This window comes from Neolamprologus multifasciatus, chromosome 14 (assembly GCF_963576455.1).
Source record: "Neolamprologus multifasciatus chromosome 14, fNeoMul1.2, whole genome shotgun sequence".
NCBI classification, from domain to species: Eukaryota; Metazoa; Chordata; class Actinopteri; order Cichliformes; family Cichlidae; genus Neolamprologus; species Neolamprologus multifasciatus.
This window is the reverse complement of record NC_140452.1, coordinates 3,901,304-3,909,300: the sequence shown is the minus strand read 5'-3', so window position 1 is coordinate 3,909,300 and position 7,997 is coordinate 3,901,304. Positions and strand designations below refer to the sequence as shown.

Below are 7,997 nucleotides of genomic sequence, written 5' to 3'. Positions count from 1 at the left end.
GAAGAAGACGGGCTGGGGACACAAAGGAAGGAGACACAAAGAGGGAAACATGGAAACATGGGAGGAGAGACACAGAGGAGGCGAGAGAGGGAGCGAGACCAAACACTGTCATGTCCTCTGCGTATGTGTCACCAGTCGTGTCTGACTCTCACAGGAGACGCAGGGATGAGACAGAGACAAGGAAACATGAACCAGAGATACAAATAAACTTAGAGGCATAAAAGAAGGAAACTCAAGGCTAAACAGTAAAAACTTGAATTCAAAACATCTTCATAAAGCAATGAATACAAAATAACTCAAAACAGACGAGCAAATCTCAACCCTAAAACATTCTGATAAAGCAAAGCATCAAAAACCAAAAGGAAAACTCAAAAAGCTGGATCGAAGACCCCACACCATAACACTGGAATTCCTCATGCACACATACAGGTACGTAGTTTAACGTGGTCACAGACAACAGTGAGCATGCTCAAGTCCATCCGTCCATGTGCCCGCCATTGTGTGTTAGCACCCAAACACACAGAGGTGAGTCCAAAAACAGCTTTATTGCTGAGCTCTCCCAAAAACACAAAAAACTCAGATTCAATTGAAACCAGGAAGTAACAGCTAGATGCGCACACACACACACACACACACACACACACACACACACACAGTGTTTCAGCTTCAGAGCTGAACACGTGAATCTTTTCTCCTGCAGACGTGTCCTTATTTCTCTACTCTTTCAACTGTTTATGTCAGAGGTCAAAGTCAACTAGAGAACAGTTAAGGACACAAAGCTGTCAGAAGCCAGATCCATCAAAGGGCCTTTTATAAAGACCTCGGCTTCAGATTCGGCTCTTTTCTGAAGGGCACCTGTGTGTCACAGTTCACACAGTGGTAACTATGTGAAGACACCTATGTCACAACAATAGCTTCTGCATTTGCAATCAAAGTGTCCACACAGTCAATGCCAAATGCAGGCAGGATTCTCCAGTGAAAACATAAAAGCATGGGAACAATGCACTGCCTTCAAATGACTGAACATCTGAACATATCAGCCACGCTTGAAAGTTCATGTGATCTTACCAGGACGGCCTTGCTAAAATTGAGTCATCCTTTGATCACAGCACCAGTCTGAATGCCATCACATTACCAGCAGGGAACAAGATGTCTCTCAACTGCATCTCGAGGTGCTCAGCACACTAACAGGCATCATTTATGGGGAATGTACACATGAGCTAAACCTTTGGCTTGACACAACTGCTTTTAGCTATTTTTTACAAGGTCAAGATATCCAGATATTTTTCATGCAAGTTCTTTGCAGAAAGTTTCTGGAATTAACCAATAAAAACGGCTGAACTCCATTATATCATCACGCAGCTGCTATTTTCAGTAACCCTGTAACGTCCCGTTGTAGCTGTGCTCCGATGCTTCAGGAAGGCGATCCCTAAACTTCATTTCCAAAAGTTATGTTTCTTTCAGTTGTTAAATATGGCGACAGGTGCTATTTTTAAACTTGATTTAAACTTAAATTAACTTAAACTACATGCAGGAGGCTCCCCCAATTATATAATTGAGTATATAAACTTACACAACTAAAAGAAATCTGACCGTGTATTTTATGTCACTTAAATTTCATGTATTGACTTTCAGTGGATATTATGTAGCTTGTGATGCATAATTTGAGTAAGTTTTAGTTCCTGTATTAATTTCTTTGTTCATTTGCTGATTAATTCTAATACTTGTGGCATTGTTAGAGATTATTATGGAGAATAGTCGCTGCTTTGATTTTGTCATCACCCTGTTTGTGTTTCTCCCGTGTCATCAGTGTCATTCTTCGTGTCTTTTGTTCGTTTCTTTTTAACTTTGAAGGGTTGCTTTTGCTCTGTGACTCGTGGTAGTTTGATGTCCTGTTTTTCCATATTATTGTATTGTATTGTATACCCCGACCTCATTATTTGTACCTGACATTTATTGTTTTGCCCGTCCTTTATTCCTATCAGCCATTTCTTTCACTTCTGTCCAGATATCCGTTTCCACTCCTTTTTTCTCTGCTCTTTCCTGCTTCCTGTGCCTCGCACTTTCTGTTTCCTGATATGAGTTTTTTGCCTTTTAGCCAATAAAGTTTTCTTATGTCAGTATCTCAGTGCTTCTACCTCTTGTGTCTTGGTCCTTTTCTCAGTTGTTGTAGGTGGTTCTTGGTCTGGACCTGAATGTGGGCAGACCACGTCAGGTCTGAGGAGATGTGGACACCGAGATACTTGAAGGACTGCACCCTCTCCACTGGAGCTCCATTGATGATAATGGGCTTGTAGTCTCTGTGCTGACTCCTTCTGAAGTCCACCACCAGCTCCTTGGTCTTGCTGACGTTCAGCTGGAGGTGGTTGTCCTGGCACCATGATGCCAGATTCTTCACTTCATCCATGTAGGCCGCTTCATCGTTGGTGGAGATGGCGCCCAACACCACTGTGTCGTCAGCAAACCGTGGGTGGCCACACAGTCTGAAGTGTAGAGGGAGTAGAGCAGTGGCGAGAGGACACACCCCTGTGGTGCTCCAAACAAGCCTTACATCTTCAGTCTTTTTCTCGTTGGACTGTCATGCATGAACTTTAACATTTAACATGCTGATCGAGGCCTGTAGAGTCTGAGATGTAGCTTTAAGGTTTGTTTTATTGTTTTGTTTTGTTTTTATTTCTCTGACTGCTGCGTTTGACTTTGGAGCAAATTTGTTGGAACAACCACACCCCGAAAGATTGCAGCGTTGTGTTAACAACTTACTGCTACTTGCCTTGTTAATTTCAATGATTTAAAGTAAAAGTGTCATGGCCCTGGGTCATGTGACCCAGTATTCTGAGTATTCTGTAGCTATCTAGTTACATTCTGCCATGTTTCATGTCAGAATGAACTTGACTTTGTTTGTCAAGTTCAAGTCATGTCTGGATCTCCTTATGTTTCCTGTTTTATTTTGAAAGAGTTTTGTGTTATGTTTAGTTTCACGTGTCCTGTCATTATGTTAATTGTTGTCAGCTGTTTTCCCCATGTGATTTTACTTCCTTTGATCATTCCTTATGTGTATTTAGTCTGTGTGTTTCCACTCAGTCAGTGTCAGATTGTCTGTTAACCTCACCACAGTTTTCATAGTTTCCCTAGTTCCTTGTTTTTTCTTCTGCAATCAGCCAATAAAGGCTCGCTTTATTTTTGAAACTACGTTTTGTCTCCACCGTGTCTGCATCTGGGTCTACCTCTTTCCTCACACCGGCGCACCCCGCCGTGACAAAAAGTATACTTAGTTTTTTTGTTTAACTGCACAGACCCCTGTGAAAAACATCACCGTAAATATAATATCTCTTTGTGGCCAAATGTCAGGTTTCAGCTCATGTTAACAAACACCATCATTTTCATCTGACATTCAGTTAAAATAAAACAGAATTGAAATGCACTTTGCTCTGCTTTGCTGTTTGTGCTATTAAAACAAAAGGTTCAGTAATAGGAAAGGAAAGGAAAAACATGGAAATTATGAAAACACTTCTGCTGTAAGTATTTGAACAATCTCTTGTCAATAGAGGAAAAACATATCAGCTGTGATTGTTAATGTTTTCTATTCATGTGTCATGTAATCCCAGTGAAATAGAACATTTCAATGAAAGGATATGAAAACAAACAATTCAAATTCAATTCTTGAAACAGCATGATTGACAAAAAAAGCTTGGGTACCAATTACAGCTGTCCCGAGATGTCACGGCTCATCACATTTCTGATCATGTAAAATATTTTGGATTGAACCGCTTTGGAAATGCAATTGGTGTGCTCTTTTCATCAGCACTTGCCTTATCTGAGCTGCTGTCTGAAAGCAAGGAAAACAAGGAAACAAAAAAGTCTCATTAAACACATTTATAACAGCATTCAGGAAGGATAACTGTACGTCCACTGTGCTCTCTACATGCATGATTACACTGACTCACACTAATCTGAGCACAGAGAGACGTCACAAGGACTCTTTTTATTTATTCTTCGGTTTTTCCATATCTGAGCTTTTTTAAAAACCTACATTATCGGAAAAATATTTTTACAGATATTCAGGATGAGGTTGTTTTGACCTTTAATAGTTTCAGTGTGATTATTTGTTATTATTTGCACGTTTGAACTCAGAATACAAAGTTTATTTGTTTTTTATAAAGAAATGAGCAGTCTAAAAGTACAATATTAGTATTTATTTTAATTGGGAAAATAGTGAAAGATAAATTTTTAATAAAACAATCAACCAATAAGCCTAAAAAAAAGCATTTGTGACACTTTATGCTATTCTGGTTTGACTTCCTGCTGTGCCTGTAAAGTACCTCTACTCGTGAAGGCTCATCTTCAGGCTCGTGTGAAGTTTGCTCATTAACACCTAAAGGATTCAGGCAGTTGAACGAGGCCAGAACTGAGCTGTTTGGAATCAAACAAATGACTTTAAGTGTTGAGTGAAAAGAATGCTGACTATGACCCCAAGAGCACGATCCTTAATGTCAAACATTTCTGTGGAAGTCAAAAGAACAGCAAGACTAAAAGATGGCAAAAAATTGAATAAGAATTGAGTGAAAGCAAGACACAAGGAGCAGCACGCTAAGATTGACTGTGGACCTTAATGTTAAACACCAACAGAAAACCTAGAAAGAGCCAACGTCTTGGTCAAGCATAAGTCAACCTTAAGGATTTGGAGATGAACTCCAAAGAGAAGTGGTCAAAAATCATCCTGAGATGTGCACAAATCTAGTCTTCAACAAACATCTGAATAAAGGTGGGCGGATTGATCCAAATATCGATTGTATCGTTAGCAATGCTGCTATTGGATCAATAATCATAGCACAGTAAGATCAATACTTTGTTTCTAAAGGTTACGTTACGTTACATTACGTTAGGTTCAGTATGTAGCCCACTTGTGTTGAATTAATTACCACAAAGATGATTGAAGTGTGTACAAAATGTGCAGTTTGATGATGACTCATCTCATAAATGAAAGACTGCTCCCCCCAAATAAGCTGTATATTTCAGGCAGCACTGTCCCTGCATCTACTTGGATCAATACCAAAATTTGCAATATTGCACAGCAATACAACTAAACGCACTGGAGCGGTTCGCAGCCGAGTGTGAAGCAGCGGGAATGAGGATCAGCACCTCCAAATCTGAGGCCATGGTTCTCAGCCGAAAAAGGGTGGAGTGCCCACTTCGGGTCGGGGATGAGTTCCTGCCCCAAGTGGAGGAGTTCAAGTATCTCGGGGTCTTGTTCGTGAGTGATGGGAGAAGGGAGCCGGAGATCGACAGACGGATTGGGGCTGCAGCTGCAGTAATGCAGACGCTGCACCGGTCCGTCGTGGTGAAGAGGGAGCTGAGTGTAAAACCGAAGCTCTCAATTTACCGATCGATCTACGTCCCTACCCTCACCTATGGCCACGAGCTGTGGGTAGTGACCGAAAGGACGAGATCGCGGATACAAGCGGCGGAAATGAGCTTCCTCCGAAGGGTGGCTGGCCTCTCCCTTAGAGATAGGGTGAGAAGTTTGGCCATCCGGGAGGGGCTCAGAGTAGAGCCGCTGCTGCTCCACATCGAAAGGAGCCAGCTGAGGTGGTTCGGGCATCTGACAAGGATGCCTCCTGGGCGCCTCCTGGGTGAGGTCTTCCAGGCATGTCCCACCGGGAGGAGGCCCCGGGGCAGACCCAGGACACGCTGGAGAGATTATATCTCTCGGCTGACCTGGGAAGGCCTTGGTGTTCCCCCGGATAAGCTGGAGGAGGTGGCTGGGGAGAGGGAGGTCTGGCGACCCGGCCTCGGATAAAGCGGATGGAGATGGATGGATGGATGGATGCGCTTATAAGGAACTCCTAATGAAGCACGTTCCAAAGGGATCAAGTACTAAGGTCCCCACTAAAATGCTAAATTGAATAATTTATTCTTTGCTATTAAAATGAAATAAATAAACTTCTCAATTCACTGTAACTGGTTAAAACTGTGAAATCAATATATATCTCTTCACCTGCTGATCGTTTTGTTATCGTTGTAGAGGAGCGTATTAAGGACGCTGTCCTCGGTGCATTTGTTTTTTGTCTCAGAGGCACTCAAGTCATCACGTTTTGTCTGATTGGTAGCAAGCACCTACATAGTAAATGTGGAGAGAAATGTGTTTCCTTCACAAGTTTTGCTCTTTTAGTTTATATAAACAGAATTCTGGGGTCTCTGCTTTCATCTTCCCTCTGCTCAGGTTGTCTTTCCACTTCTATGCTTCTATCCTCACATCTTTGTCCTTTCAACTCTTGTTTCCAGTGTTTGGCCGATCTCACTTCCTGTGCTCATCATTGTCTTCATTTGTTCACTTTTCCTTCTTCTACCTTTCCTGTCATCCCACTCATTTGTTGTCATTGTCTTTTGTGTTTCCTTCCTCTTTTCTCAGTAAATTAGACGATACTTCACCAAAGAGATATGAGTCAAAGTCTTTTTTCATTGCTTTGTTTGTTCTTGTTCATTTTTACATTTTTGGCTGGAGTCGTGAAGAAAACCGCTTTCTTTGGCTAAAATACAAAAGTTCACTGTGATAATTATGCAAACAGCTGCTCGGTTACTTTCTCTTTATCAATAATGACTTTGAATGATATTGAACCTACTGCTAGCTACAGCAGCCTACATGCTAGCCACATAATGGGCTAACATTTGGAGTGGGTGTCTTTTCATCTCTCATCCATCTCTTTTCTCCTTTTCTCCTGACTTTTGAGCTCTTCTCGTGTCATTCACGTTTTCTCCTCTTGTTCTTCTGCTACTTTTTCTTCACAGTTCCCTTTATTTTCTCTGCAGCCATCACCGTGTTTCTTCCTGTTTTTCCTCTGTTCCCTTCATCATGTGTTTCCTCTCCTCTACCTCTAAAACCCTACCACTGCTTCCTCCTCTCCTTTGATGTTTTTGGAGTCCCTGTGTGTGTGTGTGTGTGTGTGTGTGTGTGTGTGTGTGTGTGTGTGTGTGTGTGTGTGTGTGTGTGTGGGTGGCAGGCAGACAGGCAGGCAGGAGCATCGGTATTCCTCACAGTGCTTCTCCTCCTTTGATAGCCCACCCCCTTTTCTGGACTGCCCAGCGGAAGTTCGACTGTGTGTGTGTGTGTGTGTGTGTGTGTGTGTGTGTGTGTGTGTCAGTAGTAAGTCTGCATAGTGGGACATTAGTAGTCATCCACCATCTTCTCTTCCTGTCCGTCTTTGCTTCGTCTCCTACGTCTCATTTTTTCGCTCGTTTCACTCCTAAACATGCAACTCACTGCTCCCTCGCTCTCTTTCTTTCAATTTCTCTCTCACCCTCTTTCTGACACACACACACACACACACACACACACACACAACAGGCGTCCTCTCACTTTCTGCGTTTCTATTCGAGAACTGAATTGTGCCATAGCTCGATCTGCTGCAAATTATCCAATATGAAATGTAAGGAGCTGCATAAAAGTTTAAAGAGTCGATGCAATTTTCTCCTGTTCTTTAAAAGAAATTACTTGGAGCAAAACTTACTTTTCCAATAAGAGATTTAGGTCCAAAGAAAATATAGGACCACATCTGCGGCATATGTAACAGGCTCTGTTGTACTGGGCCTTAAACTGATTACTAACCTGTAAAACAGAACAAATAAGAAGCACGCTGGTCATCTGGTTGGTGTTGCCAGAATTTACTTGATAAGCACAAGCAAGATGCACCTGTTGTCTTTTTTCTTGCTAAATTTAAGTCTCTGTTATCTTGGAGATATTTTTTGCATAAAAAAGAAAGAGCTTGGAGGCACTAATCATGGCAGCACAGGAACAAGCTCTGAGCACATGATCCATAGAGGCTGGGGTCTATCACACCAGGCAAGACCCCAGACCCTGAGACAATCCAGCACATAACAGCAGGGTGTAAGATGCTAGCAGGCAGGGATACATGGAACGCCATAACCAAGTGGCCGGCATAGTGTAAAGAAACATCTGTGCCGAGTATAACCTGGAAGTCCCGAGGTCAAAATGGGAGACG

At 42.2% G+C, this 7,997-nt stretch overlaps 1 long non-coding RNA gene across 1 annotated transcript in view; it reads left to right on the top strand.

The window, feature by feature from the left end:
- Positions 1–7,997, top strand: part of LOC146503267 (uncharacterized) — a 131,373-nt gene that overhangs the window by 95,198 nt on the left and 28,178 nt on the right. The gene's annotated exons all lie outside the window — the stretch shown is intronic.